The sequence below is a fragment of the Ochotona princeps genome, chromosome 19, assembly GCF_030435755.1.
Source record: "Ochotona princeps isolate mOchPri1 chromosome 19, mOchPri1.hap1, whole genome shotgun sequence".
Lineage (NCBI taxonomy): Eukaryota > Metazoa > Chordata > Mammalia > Lagomorpha > Ochotonidae > Ochotona > Ochotona princeps.
Window position 1 is genome coordinate 5122843 of NC_080850.1, and position 23381 is coordinate 5146223.

The 23381-nt window shown below is 47.8% G+C and overlaps 1 pseudogene; it reads right to left on the reverse strand.

The window, feature by feature from the left end:
• Positions 1-18534: 18534 nt before the first annotated feature.
• The window catches only part of LOC101526486 (ferritin light chain-like), a 54279-nt pseudogene continuing 49432 nt past the window's right edge, over positions 18535-23381 (reverse strand).

A 23381-nucleotide genomic window follows, 5' to 3' on the forward strand; every position in this document is an offset into this window, starting at 1 on the left:
CATCCCATATGAGCACCAGTTTGTGTCCTCATTGCTCCACTTCCAGTCCAGATCCCTGCTAACACATGTGGAAAAGCAGCAAAAGACAGGCCAAGGACGTGGGTATCTGTCACTCTCGTGGAAGGAGATAATAAAGTTCGTCGCTCCTGTCTTAGGACACAGCCCTTTCCTGGTCATTGTAGCCACTTGGGGAGTGAACAAGCAAACGGAAGATATCTCCTCTCCCACTTTGACTCTACTTGTCAAATAAATGAATCAATCTTTGGGGGGGGGGAAATCTCTTGTTTTTACTTTTAATGGCAATCTGAAAGATAGGAGCTAAACCCAGCTGGATTATATCTTTTCAAACTGATTTTATTGTGATTATTGGGAAAGTGCAAACAAGATGCGTGGTTAGACACATACAGAGTGAAATGACTACACTGCTGTCAAACCAGTCCACACAGCCATCATCTTCCCTGGTTTCCCCCTCTGTGTGGTCTGGGTACCGAAAATTACTCCCAGCAAATGTCTAACATACAATACAGTATTAATGCACTGAGGTCCTTGTAGTGTACATTAGGTCTCTAGACGATTCACCTTCCCCCACTACAAATTTGTGCCCTTTGATCTAATTCTCCCTATTTACTCTTCTCTGTTTCCAGTATCCACTGTTCTGCTATTTGTCTCTTTTTTTAAAATATTGTATTTTACTTTTTTATTAGAAAAGCAGATATATAGAGAGGAGGAGAGACAAAGAAGATCTTCCCGTCCATTGATTCACTCCCAAGGCAGCCACAACAACCAGAGCTGCGCCTTTTTACAAAGCCAAGAGCCCAGCCCCTCTTCCGGGTCTCCCACGCGGGTACAGGGTCCCAAGGCTTTGGGCCGTTCTCGACTGTTTTCCCAGGCCACAAGCAGGGAGCTAGATGGAAAGCTGGGCCACCAGGATTAGAACTGGTGCCCACATGGGATCCCAGTGCATGCAAGGAAGGAGCTTTAGCCACTAGGCTATCATGCCAGGCCCTTTTTATCTCTTTTTTGTAAATTGACGCAATATTTTTGTATCTGACTCATTAATTCAAAATAACATACTTCTAAGTGTCCATCAGCAGATGAATGGATAAGAAGCTGTTGTGTGAGTGTAAAATATATACACAATGAAATATCATTCAGCCCTTAAAAAGGAAATGCCACCATTTGCAGCAACAATGGATGAGGCTGTGTGGGATATTAATGAGACTCAGCCTCAAAGATATAGAAAAAGCTTGATTAGGAAATATTTCCAAATGATTTTTGTATGTATGGTTATGTATACAGATAAACGGACTTGAAAAAAAAGTTTATGAAAATACACACCATCTAATAAAAAGGGACCATTAACTCAGAGACATGGGAAAGTGACCACACACACGCTCGAGGTGCCAGCCCGCCCACGGGCATCGTGTGTGGCTGCCTTCTCAGCAGTCAGAACAAGCAGGATGCTCTCACCACGTACTCCCAAGATGTCACGATCACAGGCTAGTTCTTGGCTCAAGACTCCACGAAATAAAGTCCGTCCTAGCACTCTCTGGGCTGAAGATGACAGACCAACTAAAAATATTCTGGAGAAATGAGAAAAGAGGAGGCCAAGAATTTTGCAATGTTCCTTGATTCAACATGCTGAGACTGTTCATACCCAGCTAGAGGTCTGTCCCACTGGCTTAGTCTTTGCTTCAAGACAGGCGCCAGTGCCCACAAGCTAACATTCAGTAATCCCACCCCCTGATGTTGAGTGATGGGATGCTCAACAATACTGGGCAGGTGAGAGGAGACATGAGATGGGCAGGATGCAGAGGCAGTTGGCACACTCAGACAGCTGAGTACACACAGAGAATTAAAGGGCAGCTCAGCTTGACCCAGCTCCTGAGCACACAGTTGACCTGTATCAACTCACAATCAGGTCACGTTGCCCCACAGGTGCCAAGACAGACTTGGAAAGTTTACCTGGCTTGCCCAAGGCTACACACAAGCATGACAGAATCAGGATGTCAACCTGGCCAGTTAGGTCCCATAGCCAATGCAATGTTCCTAACTGCCACCTCACAGTGACTCCCCCAACCTCTCCAAGGGGCTCAAGCCTCACTAGAACTTGGAACAAAAGAGGGCAGAAACACAGCCTAAACTCTGTAACCCTGAGAGGCTGCAGATCAGACAGGAATGAACACAGGATTTCAACAGGCACTCAGAGCTTTTCATTCCCGTTGGCTTCTGTCTGAACAGTGGCCACCTCTGATCTGCTATTGGGCCTCGTACCTGGACAGATGGCTGTGAGCTACATGGGGTTCATGTCGTGACAACCAGAGGCAAGGATCAGGCATTCCCACTAGTGCCAGAATGAAAATCCTGACCAGAGGGACTTGTGGGACTAAAGGACTGGCCCTTGGATGGCCTTGAACCAGCTCAGCTCTCTTCCTTCTTGCTGGTAGTTCTCAAGAATAACTCTAGAGTACACTAGAGTTGTAGCCCCCTGAGATGGGGGGAGGGTAGCTCCAGCCTGCTCTGGAGAGAGGACATCCCCCAGTGCCTTTGCCCTGTGAGTGTAATGACCCCAAAATCCATAACCCAGGGTGGACCACCTTTCAGGTCCCTTATCTGCAGTGTAAGCAGCACGGGAGTATGCAAGACTGTCCACACCAGTGAGCTTCCTGAGTCCGTATGTGATAGACCCACTGCAAATAGCTTGTGTGGGGAATATTCTACCTCTGGGGACCCTTACAACCTCTAACCAGCGGCCTGTGAAGCTGCCTCAGAGATCTCCCTGGAACACAGGCATTTGACCAATGGTGTTTGCCCAAAGTGTTACAGCTAGGGAGGGGCTGAACTGAGGGGGACAGGGTGCAAGAAAAACACCCATGGGGAAGCTTCTCCATATTCCTAATCCCATTTACGAATGAAAGGGAATAAGAATGAAAAGAAATCAGAGCACATGTTCAGAAAACTCTGAGAGGCCAAATGCACAAAATGACTATTTATTAGGTTTAGGGGAACTGAAGGAACAGAAAGGAAGAACTGGGAGATCTCTTGCAATATGTTGAGTGTGTGTGTGTGTGTGTGTGTGTGTGTGTGTGTGTGTGTGATGTAAATTCAAAACAAACTCAGGTCAGGAATTTGGCATAGCAATAAAGATGTTGGTTAAGATGCCCACATCCCACATCAGAGGACCTGGGTCCAAATCCTGCTCCAACTCTTGACTCTGAGTTGCTGCTAATGTGCACCCTGGGAGGCAGCATGATACTTGAGTTCCTGCCTCCCCTTGGAACACTTTGAGTGGTTCCCAGCTCCTGGATTTGGCCAAGCTCAGCCCAGTCCTTGTAGCATGTGGGGAATGAATTAGCAATAGGATGGCAATTCTCTCTCTCTCCCTCTGAAATAAGCTTTTAAACACCATGTCAAATCTAATGTACTCGTAAATTCCCTTGGAAAATGAATGACTAAATAGCTGCATTGTCAACAGAAACAAGATAGAAGGAGTGGGAAAAGTCTAAAAAGATAACAAGATATGTCTCTGGAAGTTAAGCCTAGACATGTTTTTTTTCTTTGAACCTATTTCCCAAATTTCCTAAAATAAACACATATCCCCTTTTATACAATGAAAGCAAAGAAAACGAAGAAACTTGAACAAGAAAAATATTTTCAGAATTATTATTTCCGCTCTGTGTGTGCACCCATCCCATGGTCCAGGAAACCGAAACACAAATAATTCTGAAAGAGTCCCATCAATCGCTGTTTCCTTCCCTGAGATGCAAGTCTCCAGGGCTTCCCACCCACCCAATAACCCAAAAGAGGGCCAAGCAATGGCCGAGGTTCAAATTTCAAAGGAGATTTATAATGGCAGCAGAAAAAAAAAAAAAAAGCTTCGGAAGTCAAGATTTGTTGAGAAACAAATTTCTGAGTTCCACACTGGTGTTCTTGCAAAGAGCAACGAAGACATCACCACAACTGAAGAAAGGCAGGGTTTGCCAGCAGGGGCTTTCTCCCCATCAGAGCAAGGAGGAAATGCCACTCTGCCCAAGGACTGGTACTCAGGAAGCAGAGATGGATGAGTTGGGAGAGTCTCATGGACAGGCCCCCCTGGGCAACCCTGGAGGCTGGCAGGGACAGGAGTCCCAGCAAGTGAAGAGAAACACACAACAAATGGAGGGAAAGACCCAGTGAGAGGCTAACGGGTGTCCCTCCAAACTCTCTAGGAGTGTGTTCCAAGTCCTCAGAGCCTCAAAGTACAACCATACTAGCAAACAGGTCTTTAAGAAGTATTTTGAGTCAAAAGGAGGCCCTCTTCCCCAAACTCACAGGTGTCCCTGTAAAAGGGAGAGCCGCGGGGCTGCGTGTGCACAGAGGGCCAGCTCGGGGGAGAGGGTTAGCCACCTGCTACTTAAGGGGTGGGGGCCTCAGGAGACATCAACCTTGCCCACACCTTGATCCCTGGGTTGACCTGGCCATTCTCTGAGCTGTCCGGCTGTGATGTTTCCTTTCCACAGCCCCACAGCACATCAATCAAGACAATGTCTCAGGAGGCAAGACATAGGCAAATGGTATGGTCAACTGGTGAGCCAGGGCTTCCAGGGAGCTGCTGGGCAGGGGACCCAGGAGTTTCTGTGAATAATGGATGGGAAACAGCAGGCTGCCTGAAACCCAGGCCCCTCAGCACCAAAAAGAACAGAATTGTGCCAGCAACCACAAGAGTAAGCTACCTGCTCCCTGCAAAACAGGTCATACCGTCCATCCTTGGTCACACAGGTGACGATGGCTACTAGTACTACCAGTGCTCCAGGAGCATCCCCAAGCCCCACAGCACACCCAGGGCGAAGGGAAGGGGGAAGGGAGGAGGAAAGACAGTGTGTTTCCCAACAATCAAATCATGGTGTGTGACCAATGGAAGGAGAAGGGCTTGACGTAGGGTCATGAAGGAGAGTCCTCTTTGCTTATACATCTGAGAGCCCTGCAGGAGTGCAGGTGGCCTGGGAGCCACCATTCACCCAGGCTCTGGTCAGTCTCAGCAGTGGGCGAGCTCCAGGCAAACAGTCCGGAGATCTGCCTGCTTTTTCCATTTTTACAAGAGCAGATGTGCTCCTGAGAAAGAGATATTTAGCTGCCCCAAACAAACGGGCGAAGCGGAGGAATGGAAATAAACCAGGCATCTGCCTGCCACCGTGGCAGTGCCCAGAGGAATCACATTAGCTGGAGGAGAACATCCGGCCCCAGGCAGGCCTTTTGCTCAGCTTGGCAGCGACCCGGGCCAGAACGAATGCTGAATACGACCGTCTTTGTTCTGCTTCTAGACGTGAAAGACGGTCTGTGGGCTTATTTGTCTAGTTTGTTGACTCTCATAAAAGACATTCATAAATTTATTCTTAGCACTGGGGTGCCTGCCGGTGTCAGAGTGGAGTCTTGCCTGACAGTTACTCCGTGTTAAAGCAAACCACTCAGATGCATCTATAAATAATTGTCTGGGCTTCATTTAGCTAACACGTGGTTCTCTCTCTTCTCTCCTCTCTTTTTTAAAATCAACTCTACAATGATTTCATAAACAACGGGAAGAATTTCCCATTAATATTAAAGTCTGTCTGGGCTGGCCACTTTCATAGAACTTTCCAGAGGGACAAGCAGTCCTTCCATCTTGTTCATGTAAAACCTGTTCCTTTTCCAGAACGAGACATTTGGCAGCTGGGTCTTGCAGGACCAGTCATAGCTTCCGCTCCCCACCATCCTCCGTCCATCTCTCTTACTGCCTTGGCCAAAAGCGAGGAGGTCAGCAAGCCTGTGGACATCAGCAGCCTGCCCCAGTCAGGACACTGTGTCCCCATAGGCTCTCAGCGCCGCCCCTCTGACCTCAGGCCGCCACCCCTCTAGGACAGGAAAGTGAACCTACGGCATTATCAGCTAAACAGATGTTATAGATGCTCCCACCTGCTAACCAACCCCACAATGGATATTATAGATGCCCCCTCCTCTGCTAACCACCCCCACAATGGGTGTTACAGACGCCCTCTCCTCTGCTAACCAACCCCACAATGGGTGTTACAGACGCCCCCTCCTCTGTTAACCAACCCCACAATGGGTGTTACAGACGCCCCCTCCTCTGTTAACCAACCCCGCAATGGGTGTTACAGACGCCCCCTCCTCTGCAAACCACCCTTCGCCCTGCCCCAACAACAGGGCCTCACATAATACAGACATTTACTCCTCGTTTACATAAAAGAGATTCAGAGATAGGCCACAGCAGGTGCACTGCCTCCATTTTGTCAGCTTCTGTCATGATCATTCACCATCTCCATCACACGTGTTCAGAGTGCAAGGACCTGGTGTCTGTATTCCAAGGAGCCAGAAGACTGGATAAAGGGTATCCCCGACTCCAAGCACACTTCCTAGAATGCTCACACAACACTCCTTGGTTACACTTCAGCAGAGAGAACTTCATCTGCTGACCTCACAAAGGAGGCTCAGCTAGGAAGTCTCTTTGGCTAAGCAGCAGGGTTATTTGAAAGGGGATTCTGGCCGTCAGGGAACCCTCAGACATCTTGGCCACAAGGACGAACACATTTGATAACCTCGCCTGCAGCCTCCTAGCACTTCCAAACCCATACTCCCACCCAGCCCTTCCACTGTCCTATTTTGAGCAAACTTCCATTTCCACATTTTCGCTCTGTAAGACTCGCTTTCTTTTGCTTTTTCTTTCTCAGAGTTGTGGTTCTGAGATCTTGAACTGCCAGGCCTGGCTCCCACAGACAGGGTCAGAAGCACATGCATCTGGAACTCCTTGCATGTTACAGGACCTGAGCAAGCAGGCATGGAGAACACCCAGGAGGATTCCCCAGGAGGACAATCAGAATGACAGCAGCAAAACTTGAGGCTTGCTCTGTTCTGGCTTCTCTCAAGAGCAAGCCCAAGTCTTCCAGACTTGAGTAGCCCCCTCCATGGAAGGTGAAGGGCAGGACAGAGCTGCTGGAGCCAGGATTTCCAGAGCAGTGCACTGCCTGGGAAGCCAGTGTCTGGCTAGGCTGCAGACACTATGGATTGTCTCTTGTTTCCTGGGGTGCTTTCTGCCTTGGAAGACTGAGCCAAATCTCAGATCTCATTCCTTGTCTAACACACTGCCGTTGCTCTGATTGTGGCATCTCAGCAGTCCCTCCATGCCCTGACCTTTGGAGCTCTCTGCCCTTCTTGGCCACCACAGTCATCCAGCTCAGCCTCTGCACCATCACCATCCCATCCACACCAGCATCACAACCCCCAGCAACAAATGCCACCGAGGACCAAGCGTGAGGACGGTATCCACAACACAAAATGCACCACCCACATTGCCTAAAACACCTGCCTAAGAAAGACAGAAAGATGCAAGTGGGATGGTAAGGGAAAAATCAGCCATGAATCAGTCCTTGGACTCTGTTCATCAAAGTGCCAGGTCACTGCAACATTGGCACATGTTCCAAACACCAAAAGCAGAGACAATGAAATTGAGAAATCACTGCCTCTCCAGGTATATGCTTCAGCAAATTCAAATCCTGCAAGAAACAAAGTTGTTTATTTCCACATGTGGTCCAGGACTTAACCAGATTCATTCATTTATTTGAAAGGCAGAGTTACAAACAGAAAGGGGGAGAGACAGAGAGAGATATCTTCCATCTTCTGGGTCACTCCTCAAAAGGCCAGAACAGCTGGGGTGAGGCGAAGCCAAAGGCAGGAGCTGGGAACTCCACCAGAGTTTCCTGCATGGGTGGTGGGGGCCCAAGCACTTGCACCATCTTCTGCGATCTTCCAAAGATCATTGTCAGGGAGTTGGGTAGTAAGTGGAGCAGCCAGGACTCTGAACAGCCGCCAATTGGGGATGGCAGCATTTCAGGCGGCAACTTAACACACAGTAACCCAAAGCCAGCTTCAACATTTAATAAGGGGTTCAACCGCTCACTTTCCTTGAGGAAAGCGTACTGGTGTCCCATTAAACCAATATCTGTCAGAGCCCAAGGGATACATTAAGCACTGATGGCCATAGCTACATCTCTGACTCTGGAACCAAACCACCCGTAGATGCTCCATTTCCTGCTCTTGTACCCTTTACAGCTTTGGCTTTGGACATACTACCAGGTCTCTTTGTGCTTTCATTTTCTCATCTGTACAATGGGGCAGTCACAGCATGTGTTTCATGGAGAGGTTGTGAGGACACAACAGGCTCATGTGTGTGAAATGATTAGAACGTTAGAGTCATGGTTATGGTGATGATGGTGGTGGTGATAATGATGATGATGTGGCAAAGATGAAGACGACTCTGCACTGGAAACTTTTAATAACTCATGAGTATGTTCTTATCATCTCCACAAACAGTGCATCCAACAGCTAACCAGGTCTTCTATGAGTGTGGGTTGACCGACTAAATTCACGCAAACCTAAGACTGCATGAGGAATCACACACAGAAAAATTAAAAACTAAACAAGCAAATAGAACACTCCGCACAGTAGCTCCTTATGAAAATCAAAACAGATTCTCCATCCAAGAAATGGGACTCTTCTTCCTAGACACACACATGCAGGCCCCAAGCCACCAACTGGAGGGTGGGAACGGGTAACTGGTTCTCAGACACACTGTCCCATGACCTGGGATAGCACATTAGAACCTTTCTTCTCTCTGGAGATGGAGTGTTGACTTACCAGGTAGTCTGGGATAGGGACGAGGGTGGCAAACTGAGTCAAGTCACTGAGCATGGTGGGCTTGAAGAATCTGAATGAGGCTGGTGGAAGAGGCCAAAGCTGAGATTTGGGAGGAGGTGGTGGGGAGTGGCAAGAGAAGAAAGAGACAGAGAAAGAGAGAGAGAGCATAAGCAGTGAGGTGGAGAGAAGGACAGAAAGAAACCAAGTGCAGGTGGTAGGAGGAATTCTAGAAGCTGCGACAGGACAGCCTTGATCAAGCTGCCATGTTAAGTTCAGAGTGCCCTTCCTGAGAGAAGTTCTGTGGATCCTGAGACAGAAGAGAAGAAGTGAAGGGGAGACTCCGTGGGTTCCATTACAGCTGCCGACTTAGTGGTGCCAGAGGGATGCTTCATTCTGGTACCTGGCCCTGACCACAGCCCCATGGCCAGGGCCAAGAACACTACCTGAACTTCATAAAGTGTGCGAAGATAAGCATTTGGTGCAATAGCGAAGATGCCACTTGAGGTGCCCAGATGCCTCATCAGTGTGCCTGTGTCCAAGCCCTGCCTCTGCTCCAATTCCGGCTTCCTGGCAGCTCTGAGGAGTGAACTGGTTTCTCTCTCCCTCTCTCTCCTGCTCCTGCTCTCACTCTCACTCTCTCTTCAATTCAAATAAATGATTTTTCAGGTCCATAGAAAATGAAAGAGATAAGTTTATTTTGATCCAAAAAAAAAAAAACCTTTGAAATACATGCCCAGTTGTTTTTTTTTTTCAGAATAAATATATTTTATGAAATGTTCAGATACCACTCACTCAGAACAAAAACACAGCATTGTGGCACAGCAGGTTGAAACCCCACCTGAGATGTCAGCATCCCATATGGACATCAATGGCAGTCCAAGCTGCTCTACTTCCAAATCAGCTCCCTGCTGATGCACCTGGGAAAGCAGTAGAAGATGGTCCGATTGCTTGGGCCTCTGCCACCAACATGGGAGTCTCAGAGTTCCAGGTTCTGAGATCTGGACTGGCCCAGCCCTGATTGTTGAGGACATTTTGGGAATAAAGCAGCAGACAGAAAGTTTTTCTCTCTGTCTCTTCCTCTCCCTGTAACTCTGACTTTCAAGTCAACAGCATCATTTTTTTTTAAATGCAATCTTAGACAAGGTGCAAGTGATGGCACAGCAGTCAGTCTTAAAGACTCTTTCACACTTATGTGGGCTCAAGACTCAAGTATTCGAGTATCATCTGCTGCCCCTAGGGCAGGGTGCGTCACAAGAAGCTGAACCAGAAATGCTGCAGCCAGAACTTGAACCCAGCACTGTGGATATGGAATGCAGGCATTTAACATACATGAAATATACTCATGCTTTATATATTTATAATGTTTATATTTTACATATTAACTGAAATTTTGTCATCAATCTACACACAAAAGAACTTGGGAACATTCACAGCAAATGAAATGAAAAGTTGCTTGTGATGTGAGAATGTTTGCAACCCAGGCATGTGAATGAATTCTCAGAAAGCTCAAGGGAAATGCATGCTACAAGGCCCAGCACAGTAGCCTACTGGCTAAAGTACTCACCTTGCACACGCCAGGATCCCATATGGGCACTGATTCGTATCCCAACACCCCACTTCCCATCCAGCTCTCTGCTTGTGGCCTAGGAAAGCAGCAGAGGACAGCCCAAAGCCTTGGGATCCTGCACCCGTGTGGGAGGAGACCCGGAAGAAGTTCCAGGCTCCTGGCTTCAGATCAGTTCAGCTCTGGCCATTGTGGCCACTTGGGGAGTGAAACCACAGATGGAAGATCTTCCTCTCTTTTTCTCCTCCTCTCTGTATATCTGACTTTCCAATAAAAACAAATAAAATCTTTTTTAAAAATACATGCTACATATATTCAACAAAACTAGGTTTTAAAAGTTTTTGCACCAAAGTGAATTTATCTTTCAATTCTATTTTTCTTCGCAGCGTTGGAAATATCCTCTTATAATTTAAAAGTGATTTGTTTTTTCAATCTATTATGAGAAAGTACAGCAAGTGAAAACACACAGAAGCAAGTGCTCAAGAGGAGACTTGGCCCATGAGATCTGAGGTCGGCCACGGCCCCTATCCCAACCTCCAAGGTTGGAGATCAGCCACGGCCCCTATCCCAGCCTCCAGGGTCGGAGGTCAGCCACGGCCCCATCCCAGCCTCCAGGGTCAGAGGTCAGCCATGGCCCCTATCCCAGCCTCCAAGGTTGGAGGTCAGCCACGGCCCCTATCCCAGCCTCCAAGGTTGGAGGTTAGCCATGGCCCCTATCCCAGCCTCCAAGGTCTGAGGCAGGTCAGAGGGAGGGAAAAGGACTCTGGGATGCCCAGGAACACCTGACTCCAAGGGACCCTCTGCTAGTTACAGATTCTGATGTTCCAAAGGAAAGTTACACACACAGACACACACTCACACAAACACTGATACACACACTCACTTGTACACACAGACACATACACACACTCACAGACATACACACAGACACCGACACACTCAAACACTGCCACATACACACACAGCACGTACACACACTCACACATAGACTCACACACAGACACATACACACACTCACAGATACCGACAAGCACACTTACACACACACATACAGACTCACACAAATACCAACACATACACACTTTCACATGCACACACACAGGCTTTCCTGACATGAGCGTGATCCAGGTTCGGTCATTCAGTAGCAGAAATTAATTCAGCGATCAGCCTGGGACGGGGCCAGGGTTCATTCCAGGACCCTTGCCAGAGGCCTAAGCTCTTTCTTTGCCAAGGACCAAAGTCTGCCTCAAGCTGCTGGTAGCCACTCCCACGCCGCCCTTTCCCCCCTCCACAGGACAGCCTGAGCCTAAGGATGGGAGCCAGCTTGGGCTGTGCAGGGCCAAGAGACCCAGTCCCCAGATGCACCATCTGGACCCCTGAGTACAGCCACACTCAACACCGGCCCTGCCTCCTGCCCTTGTCCTGCTAACAAATGCACAGGCTGGCCTGAGAGAGAGCAGTGCATGCCTCTCAGACCCTTCCACACAGGAAAAGAAGCTTGCTCTTGCAGCCTCCCCAGCCAGAACACAAGAGGACAGAATTTAAGGAACAGAAATCCTGTTGGGGCAGCTAGTCGCCTGCCTCCTGCCCCTCCTGCGCTCCAGCACGCACACAGGTGTACACTGTTGTGTTGTCCCCCACGTCCAGTACTCATCCTCCCCCTTTCCGGTGTTTTGTTTCCAAAGCTTGAATCTGCGGGACGCGGCGGGGAGATGTGTTAGGAAGTTTACATCCCCTGCCCTGGGCAGGGCTGGCCCTTCATGAAAGCCCAGATATCTACCAGTTCCACGGACGACTGTCACTCCCAAACCCCAGGCAGGACCTAGCTGAAAGAGACCCTTGCTGGGGATGGAGGTGAATTTCTGTCTTCCCCTCCCCCATTCACTTCCCACCCCCTCCTGGGTGTCCCAGGCAGCACGCTCCTCCTCCATCAACGGAGTGTGCCAGTCCTCACCTGCTCTGTAGCATGACTCTAAAGACCCCAAATGCAAAAAGGCCAGGCCAGCCAGGCCCCGAGCATGCCCCTCCCCACACAAAGAGAACACAGGTGAGGGGTGGCCCCATCTGTGCTTTCCAGTCGACTCCCAAAGACCACAGGTCGCTACCTGGTCTCAAGCTCCCTCCCAGAGCCCCTTTCCCCTCCCCCAAACACGGACTGGGCTGACAGCCCCAGAATTGTGCCATGAGGAAAGGAACCAGCCTGGCTCCCGGCCTGAGCAGAAAGCCAGCAGTGATGACAGGGGACACTCAGGTGTGCTGTTCTGCATCTTCTCTCCAAGCCCTGGACTTCAGTTCATACGATGCCCCAGGATTCACCCCCTGCATGCTCCCCTTGGCATCGCCACATTGCCTCTGGAGTGTTCCGTGATCACCAGTTCTACCACCATACCTCAGTGACCCAAAACTAACAAGAAGCTCTCTAGACCCATCAGAGCCAGGAACCCACTTGACAGGATCACACCATGAGCACCAGAAGTTCCTCTCCTGCCAGAGTGGGTGACCCCAGCAGCCAGAACTGTCTATGCTGCTGCCAGCAGGAGTTCAGCATCTACTTGAATCAGATCAAGTCAAGGCAAGGAAGAGGCTCCCACCTCTTGGCCAGGTCCCTTTAGGAGTGACCCCTGCTGATTCCGCAGGGCAAAATGACTATGAGGAGTGTGCAAACCTTGACCTTACACTGAGTTGGATGTGCCCATGACTTTATCTGCCCAGAAGCCATGCCCCTTTCTGCTAGGAGCACCCCACCTAGACCTGGTCAATATGATGATGCTCATGATGAGTGGGGAAGCAGAGGACAATGAAATAAAAGCAGTCACAAGCCACCCCTGATGTTTTGGCAGACAACAGACTGCAGATGCTCATGGAGCTGGTAGGATGATGAGAGAGTTGCAAAGCTCCTAGCTACCAGTGTTCCCTGGGGATGGAGTTGCGAGCACTACACCTACCACTCTTACAGAAAGAGCACAATCGGTTACAAACAGGTAATATTTAACGATCAGAAAAAAGTGCATGCTGGCTCATGACTTTATCATTATATCACTTCTATGACAAAGGTTGGCTTTAAACAGTCACAGGGGCTGCAGCCATAGACACCCAGTGTTCACATCTCTGGACAGCATCAAGAACCCACATCCAGGGATTGACCTACACCATCTAAGTATCTGGAAGTCACTAGGACATCACACCACCATGCAATCGCCAAATGGTGCATTGCTTCGGTAAGACATGCGTGGCTCTAAACAAACCACTTGATTGATGAGGGAAGGCCCATGACCCCAGCCAGGACAGGTACAGCTGACTGAAATGTGAAGCACACCAATGTTTTCTTTCTGCTGGGTGTGAAACTGGGAGCTGAGAGCCTGGAGGTGCCAGGAACCATCCTGTGGAGGATGTGTCACAGTGAGACAGTCTTCCCTGTTACTGTGGGGATTCTGCTGCTGCTGTTTTGTTGTCTTCTTTTTCATCTCCTGCTGCCATGGGAGTTGGATTTTTTTCTTGTCACTCAAACCAAAAGCACAGGGGAGGGTGTGTGGTCTAGCTGGTGCAGCTCTTTCTGCTTAGGGTTTGGGATGGGGGGGATGATATCAGTGCTCATTTGCTTTTGCATGAATCTCATTTGTGAAAGGAGATGATCCCCATGTGGACCCTTGAGGCCCACTGTCACTACCCTGCCCTCAGCTGACCACTGCCCACCAGGGAGCAGGCCTAGGGCTCTGTGCTCTGGTCTGGTGCTTTCAGGTACATTGTCACAATGAATCATTCTTACGAGTGCTTCTGTCAGTACAGGAGCAGCCGAACTACTCTGGTTCATCTCTTCGGAGCGTTAAAATAAAATCACACTTCTCCCCAGTCCCCATTCCTCACACGGTGTTCCCTAGAACACGATCACACCCCCATGGAGTCGCCTGAGGGAAGCGAGAAGCTCCTCTCCTGCACACTGTCACGGTGAGGTGCTGAATGAGTGACAGATGAGTCTGCTTCACAGCACGTAAGGATGCCTGAGTTGTGTTCCTGTTCCCTCGTTTTTTAAAAAAAGCCCTGAGTTCAGCTCAGTTTCAAGTTCAAGTCTGGTCTTTTTTTTTTTCCCCCTGGGAAAAAAACAAAAACAAAAACAAACAAAACAAAACCACTTTGGTTTGATTCACAGTTCAGTAACAAAATTAATGGTTGGGTCCTGCTCAGAGTTCAGCTAACGGGTGTGGGTTGTTTTGGTCATGAGTGGACAGTGGGAGGCCTTGACTGGGACTGAATTTCTTCTGTTTCTGGGGAGCATCACCTGTCTGTTAGCAAGCTGTCATCTCATGCAACTGAAGACTGCCTTGGAACCCCCCAGGGTAGCGCCTCCCTCCTGGCCAGGTGGAAAATCAGGGTCTGTGTGGACAAGATGGAGCCTGGGTGGAGTCCATGGAACCAGGAAGCAAGGCGGGGGATCCCTGTAGCGCATGTCTCACCCTAGTGTACACCTGTGTGCGTGCTGGAAGAGGAAAGAAACAGTAGTTACCACCAAGGTGTGGGAGGTAGCACGGAGACGGTCAGGAGATTTTCTGTTCTATGTCTGGAGCTAAAATTTTCATCCTTTGCAAGGAGCACATGTACTGAATTTATAGTGTTTAAGAAAAAGGCTGAAATTCACACATTTCTATTACATATGCTAAGATCTTGGTGTATGACAAAGACAGAAACCAGAAGAAAAGATTGATGATTTAACTGCCTTGAAAAAAAATTCTTGTTTATGTAAAAAAAGAAATTACCTTAAGTTATACTAGGAGGGGAAATTATTTACAATGGGACTGATGATAAATATTTACCACTCTTAACATATAAAAAGCATTTGGGGAAAACCACAGTCCAACAAGAAGATGAAGAAAAGATAAACAAGTCGTGGAAGAAGACCCACAAATGGACAGAAAACAAAACTCACTCTCACCAATCACTGAGAAACACCATGAAAAAACAACTGTTCATCTAGCAAACACGTATTTTTCAACACGACTTGATAGGAGAATAGTCAGGTAAACAATTTCATGCACTATTCATCAAGGGATAGCCTGGTGAAACATTTCTGGAGACCAAGATTATGGAAAACATGCATTAATAATTTTACAAATATGCATAAACTTTGACATGAGCATTCCTCATTGAAGCATTTATTCCTAAGGAAACTCATCACGGCTAAAGATACATGTATTTGGACATCCAGCGAAGCATTGTTTATAAAAGTGAAAAGTTGGAAGAAGCCTCACTGTCTAAACAACGAAGGGCTGGTTTACTGTATGATGGCATAAGACACAGGGAATCACTACACAGCTATCAAAATGATAGCGGAGAGAAACATGGAATAGCATGGAAGTTCTCATGATATATTACTAAGTGTAAAATCTGGTTACAGATAGTATTCGTAACCATAACCATAATCACTTTTATAAACAAATATAGGTGTGCACAGCATTGAATTTTTTAAAAAAGATTTATTTATTTTTATTGGAAAGACAGATTGACAGAAAGAAGGAGACACGGAGAGAAAAATCTTCCACCCACTGGTTTACTCCCCAAGTGGCTGCAATGGCCGGAGCTGAGCTGATCTGAAGCCAGGAACCAGGAGCTTCTTCTGGGTCTCCCATGCAGGTGCAGGGTCCCAAGACTTGCCATCCTCAACTGCTTTCCCAGGCCACAAGCAGGGAGCTGGAAGTGGGATAGCCAGGACATGAACTGGTGTTTAAATAGGATCCTGGCACATGCAAAGCAAGGACTTTTGCTACTAGGCTACCGCACCAAGCCCACATCATTTAATTTTTACAGTTAGTCTTAACTAAATGGCCAAAAGTCAATCTGCATTTCATCGTTAAACACCTACTTTTTCATAATCTGACTTAGTACAAAGGGTCAAGGACTACAGGAAAGTGGGTAAAACCATTGTTTCCACACTAATACCATGATTTTTCTTTTCCTGTATCTGGGGTTAGGGGAGAAACAAAGGGAGAAGCCCCACCCAGCCTCCCACCCATCCCAGGTCCCCCAATCTGAGGGTCCTGCTCAAGCAGTTTTGATAGTTCAACAGTTCTGAATTGCTGCCAATCTCGCCATTCCAATCACGATGAAATCTATTCAGAATCCACTGGCTGACATAGTCTCTTCATGGTTAGGGTTCTGAAATCAGCAGTTCAGTTGCAGGGGTCTCCAAAGAAACTTCGTCTGAGGTGATCCCAGACCTGATTCTTGTGTGTGCTTGCCAGTACAGGGTCCAGCACCATCCTTCGCCCCAATCAGCTTATGCACATGCTGGTCGTTGCAATTGCTGGGTCAGTTCTGTTTCCAGGCCTGTCTTCCACGCAAACCAATGGGTAAACACCTACATATTTTTTATGCTTACTTTCTCCTTTATGATTTCGTATAAATAAACTAGTTGATATTTTTAATAAAAGGGAAAAAAACGCCCAATGTTGAAACACATCCAGATTCATTTTTAAGCAGTCAGGAAACAAAACATTTTAAATCAACAGTTTAAGAACCAAACACATATCGAGTAAGACAATGTGCTATCAATGGCTCCAAGTGACCTCTCCTGCCACCCCAAGCTAATCTTATGTGACTTGTTTGTAAGACCACAGAATTTGAATCCACACAGATGAGGTCATTGTATTGCAAAACTGGTTGGCCCAGGACAGCATTCTAAAATCGTAGCTTACTCTTACCCACAAAAAGGAAGAAAATAAAGTTATTCCTTTTTCTTTTTTTCAAGGAGAAAATCCATGCATCTTCAAAATCTCAAGGTGGCAAGACCGCAGACATCTTCTGCAGGGTTCTGGGAGCAGGCGGCTTCGGGCTGTGCCTTCACATGGTCAAAGCAGCAAAGGGAGCAAAGGTGGAGAGCAAATGCCATTTGCAAATTGCAAAGTGTGATGTGCAGTGTAAGGAAGATAATAAAATAGCCACAAGAGAGACACAGAGCCATTCAATGCCCAGGTAGCTCCTCTGGGGGATAGAAACCTACCCCCGCACACACACATGGCTGGCATGTAATAGGTGATCAGTAAACATTAGCTGGATAATATCACTAAGATTCCCTGGGCTTCTATCACAGCCCTAGTTAGATACACATCCTAAGCCAGTATATTTTTCCCTCTCAGTGGAGTGCAACCCAACACATGAAGGCTACAGATGAAATCCTTTAGGACAACACATTTGAAGGAAGGAGAACGACTGACACAGGAGAAGAATGTAAAGAAGAGGCTGGTGGATTTTGCCACAACACCTTTTCCTCCTCTGGGTCTGCAGCAGCTCCAGAAAGAATGAAGAACCATCAGCAAATCCATTCATTATTTCCTTGTCAGAATCATCCCTGTCCTGGAAGCAAGGTCTCCTTGATTCATTCAAGTTCCTCGGGCATGTCAGGAAAACAAGGTTTGCACCTCTGTGTGGATTTCTGTTGCAATCTAGAGGATAAACCATAAATGGAGACCCTATTGCAGCAGTCTTGCCCCTTAACCCAGGTGAAATGTTCTAAGACCCACAATGAACGTGGCAGCCGATAGCACCAAACCCGGTAGACACATGACGTTCATGTAGACACAGCTGCAGATGTGGGTGTGGACAGGGGGACTGTTTTTCCTACACATGCATATGTAGGATAAAGTTTATAAATTAGGCATAGTAGGTGACTAACTTACCATAGCTTTCGGCAACCTCAACATAAGACTTTTTTATGACTCCTTGGCATGTCTGAATTGCCAGCATCACTAGCTCATACACACCAATGTCATCAGGAAGTAGAATCAGGGTTACTGGAATGCAGGCACTGGGATCCAAGACAATCATTCTGATAAGGAGGACACTACGAATGAAGCAACTGACTGGCAAGTAGCGTATACAGCACGGATACACCGGACAAAGGGGTCATGCGCCTCTCAGATAGCCTACCTGGTCATCACACGACTCAGGGCCACACAAAATGCAAAACTTCCAGAGTGCTTATTTCTGGAATTCTCCATTTAATATGTGTGGACCCCTGCTAACTATAAGTAAAGGAAACCATGGTAAAGAATTCCTGCAATCTAGCCATGGATCCTTCTCAGGATCCACAATATTGATCATTCACCTGATGTGCAGAATTTCAATATTAACATACCACCTTATTTTTCTGAGTTGGAGCAAAAAACCTTGGTTTCTTTTTGGTCCATGGTTTAAAAGAAAGTTCCAGGGGCTGTTAACAAGCTGCTTAGTGGCTGGAGCGGTTGATTAGGCACAAACTAGGATACCCGGAGATGCAGGGGAGCCCCCCACCAATGGCCACTGGGCTCCAGCCACTCTTAGTTGTGTCTGAGGATGAGCCTTTCCATGAAGTACTCACCCAGGCCAGCCTGGCAGCCACGGGGTTGGTGACTGTGCAGATATTGCTCAGGTGATCTCCCATCTTCCTGAGGAGTTTGACCTCCTCGTCCAGGAAGTGGTTCTCCAGGAAGTCACAGAGATGAGGGTCTGTGTGGGCAGAACCCAGAAGGGCCAGATTCAGGTTGTTCTCCAGGCCCAAGGTGGCTTCCATGGCATCTTGGGTCTTGCCCCACTCATCTTGGGATGGCTTCTGCACATCTTGGAAGAGGGTGCAGCTGCCATGTTGGTTTCATATCTTCAAAAGAGGCTCAATGCCCTCACATTTATCCTCCACCAACTCGCGGGAGAAGTGGCCCATGTCCTCCAGAGTCACATCGTCGTGGTCAAAATAGTAGCCCAGAGAGAGGTAGGTGTGGGAGTCCCGCAGGTGCAAACTGACCAGGCAGTTGGTGGCTGGCTCCACCTCAGTGGAATAATTCTGATGAATCTGGGAGGTCACGATTGGTTGGCAATTAAGGATGTTGGAGACAGTGGAGAGATGGCAGACAACTGGTCCCGAAGGTTGTAAACTCCAGCAGAGATGGGAAGGTGGCCGAAGCCAATGAAAGAGAGTCCCCGGGCCTGTTCCTGGAGATTTTCCCCACCATCTGTGTATTTCCCACTGACTCAGTCAACAAGGTGCTGATGGCCAGTAAGCTACCTTCATCTTCACACTGAGCAATTATCTGCCACCAAACAGTGCTTCTACATAAACCCCAAGGGAAGGGGAGCTCTGGTTTTCCCAGTGACCCCCAGACTGAAAATTAAATAGAAAACTTCCCAAGGTACATTTTTCATATATAATGTAGTTTCCAGCAGGTCTTTGAGGGGCACTAAGTACAAATCTGTCCAGCCCAAAGATGTTGGACCCTGTGAAGGTCCTTAAGATCTTAGCTGTGAGTGATCAATGCTGCTTGAATGACTGTGTCAGTCTATTAAAACTTCTAGTCCTGAAGGTTGACATCAAGGAAAGGCACAGAGAAAAGTTTAATGCCGCAGGACGGAGAGAAGAAATATCAGACAGACAGAAGTTCATCCACATCACTTTGTCCTGCATGTAAATGTCCACATTTAATTATCAAACTGGTTTGGCAAGTAGCAATCATTGAGTCTAAATTGTTTAAAAATCACTTTAGAAAAAGAATAGGGTTAGTTGTATAAATGTTCTTTGTCAAAGACATGACGTTTGCCATTTTTGGCTAGAAACGTCGTTTACACTATTTATACAGAGATTTATGTAACTTTTAGCTGGCTTTTGTATATATTTGTGTGCATTGGCTCACTTCCTTTTTGCATATGGTCAGCACTGACTATATGTTTGCTAAAGAAAGAGATAAATGGATGACTGCCTCTCTAAAGCAAACATTTCCAAACACTTGGCCCCAAAATTAGGGGAAATGTGGAAGACATGGTAGGCTGTGAGCCCTGACATTCTCGCACAACCTGAGGGATCCCATATGGAAACCTCCCTTCCAGAAGATAAGGGCTGTACACCAAGGAGAAAAAGTGGACCCACCGGCAAGTTTAAAACATTGGGGAGGATACTCATTTTCTTCCCACTCAAACCCAGTAGGGTTAAACCACATCAAGTTCTTTCCTAGACTCCATGATCCATGGAAGTCCAGCATGGACAATCAGCCCTCAGCCAGACACAAGGCTATGGTTTCAATGTGGTTTGTCCACTGGGCATTGGTGCGTGGGAGGCCTGCTCCGCAGTTTGGCAAGATGGAGAGGTGAGTCAAGTGGAGGATACTTAGATCACAGAATATGTGCTATCCTTTGGGAGGACTCATGGGGTCATGATTCATTTCTGAAGAACTGGCTTGTTACAAAAGCACCAGCCTTGGACCAGCACTACGGCACAGAGGGTTAAACCACCACTAGCAACACCAACATCCCATATGGAAATATCAGTTCAAGTCCTGGCTGCTCCACTTCCGGTCTTGCTGCTAACATGCCTAGGAAAGCAGCAGGGGATGGTACAGCTGCATGTGGAAAATCCAGATGGAGTTCCTGGATCCTGGGTTTGGCCTGACCTAGGCCCAGCTGCTGCAGTCATCTGGGAAATAATCCAGCAGGTGGAAGAGTCTCTCTCTCTCTCTCTCTCTCTCTCCTCCTTCCCTCTCAGTCTCCCTCTTTCTCTCTTCCTTGCTTACAATTAAAAACATGAAAATACATTTAAGTTGTTTTACTTTTAAAATGAGTTTAGAGTGAGAATGCAGTTGGGGAACAAGAATGTGTGCTGTGGTTTGGGATGTGCAGCTCTTTTTCTTGGGTTGAATCTTCCCTTTGCACTGAACTGAGATGCTCCAGAGAACTGGTCAGTCCGACTTTAGAAAAATGCCAACCAGGGGCTGACATGGTGGCTCAGTGGGTTAATCTTCTACCTGTGACACTGACATCCCATATGGACGCTGGTTTGTGTCCTAGCTGCTCTGATCCAGCTCCCTGCTTGTGACCTGGGAAAGCAGTTGAGGACAGCCCAAAGCCTTGGGACCCTGTACCTGCATGGGAGACCTGGAAGAGTCTCCTGGCTCCTGGCTTCAGATCAACTCAGCTGCTGCCACTGCAGCTATTTGGAGAGTGAAACAGCAGATGAAGACCTCTCTCTCTGTCTCTCCTTCTCTCTCTTAAAACATGCCTTTCAAATAAAAATAAATAAGTCAAAGGAAGGAAGAGAGGGAGGGAAAGAGGGGGAAGAAAGATGTAAATTAGATATGCATGAACATACCAGCACCTGGAGGCTTCTGGAGTTGAAAATCGCCGCTCACTTCCATTTGCTCTCTATTCACACCACACAGGCACTTTTATCCCATGGATGCCCCTTGCAAGTTCACCCTTCATGCTGTCTGAATTTTATCTTTGCCTAGAATCTGCTTGTGAAAAAGCTGCACTCTGGGGCCAGTCTGGGGTGCCCACATAAATACTGTGACTGGAGGAGCCGTGCTCATGTGGAATCTGCTTGCCTTAAGAGAAAAGCAGTGGCGTGGGGTAATGCCCCATGGAGCCATGGCAAGCAAATCCAAGGCTTCATCCTGCAGAATTTCCTCTATGAAACTTCTCCAGGGCCCAGCGCAGTAGCCTAGCAACTAAAGTCCTAGCCTTGAACGCACCGGGATCCTATAGGGATGCTGGTTCTAATCATGGCGGCTCCGTTTCCCATCCAGCTCCCTGCTTGTGGCCTGGGAAAGCAGTCGAGGAGAGCCCAAAGCCATGAGACCCTGCACCCATGAGGGAGTCCTGGAGGAGGCTCCTGGCTCCTGGCTTTGGATTGACGCAGCTCAGGCTGTTGGGGTCTCTTGGGGACTGAATCAGCAAATGAAAGATCTTCCTCTCTGTCTTTCCTCCTCTCTGTATATGCCTTTCCAATAAAAATAAAATAAATCTTAAAAAAAAAAACTCTCGAGTCTTGGCTTCCATGAGAATTGCACTTCTCTTAGAGAACTGCCTTGCACTCAGTTAACAGACAGCTGGAGTCCTCTAGATTCCTCCCTCCCTTTCAGCATTGACCACCAGTAAGTGCAGAGCCCAAACTGTAATCCACTGTTAGTGCCTGGCTCAGGGCTGGGCACTGTGCTGTGCAGGGCTAAGCCACCACTTGGGACACTCACATCCCTCACAGAAGGTCTGGATTCAAGTCCAACCTCTGCTTCCAATCCAGCTCCCTGTTCATGTACCCCAAGAGGCAGCAAGCGATGGCTCAGCTACTTGGGTCCTTGTCACCCTCTTGTGAGATCTGAATCGAATTTTTAGATCCTGGATTTGACCTTGCCCAGCGCTGGCTGTTGCAGGTGTGTGTGTATGTATGTGTGTGTGGAGAGAGACTCTGCCTTTCCACAGATAAACACTGTAAAAAGAAACTGTGGCTCAAATACCTGCACACAAGTCCATCTCTGAGATTCCCTTGTTGTCCTGCCTTGCTTCTCTTCCCCTGACACCCTGATTTGTGCATGTTGCCATGCTCCTCTCCACGCGCTCGCTCTCATGTGACCCGCGCGAGCAGGGACAGACTCATGCATGTTTCAGTCTTACATGCATGGCGTGGAGACAGCAGAGCTGGGAAGAGTGTCTGGCCCAGAGCATGAGAAAGAACAGACTGTACATAGGGAAGCAAACATCCTGTTGCTCCTTTGCGTTTTTACACGGTTTACTTTTTATACTTTTGGTAGGTTGTGGCTTTCTGAAATGATTTGGGTGTAAATCATGGCCGACTAGTGTTTGTATGATACTTTCCTATTTTAGTCTAAAAAATAAACTTCCTGTGTGCTTACAGCTTGGGTATAACATGAACCCTACCCACCTCTCAAGTAGAAACAGCAAACCACTCTCCTGAGAAGTTCAGAAGCCAGACCAGCCCCTCTTCCTCACTGCCAACTGATGGCAGCAGTGGACACCAGTGGACACCAGTGGATGGCAAGTCACTAGCTGAAGCAGCATGCCCCGGCCCATCTCTTCGCAGCAATCACTGCCCCCTCCGAACTCACACATCTTTCTTGTTTTCAATACTTTCCATACTAGGGATGACAGGAAACACTCTAGGTTTTATTTTTATTTATTTGAAAGGCATAGACACGGATATGGAAGACAGAAAGAGATCTTCCTTCTGCTGGTTCATAACACACTTGCCTGTAATGAGCAAGGATGAGCCAGGCTGAAGCAAGGAGCTGGGAACTCAAGCTAGGTCTCCCACATAGGCAACAGGGACCCAAGCACTTGAACCAACTCCCTGCTGCATTAGCCATCCCCAGGTATGCATTAACAGGCATGTTCAATCAGGCTGAGACTC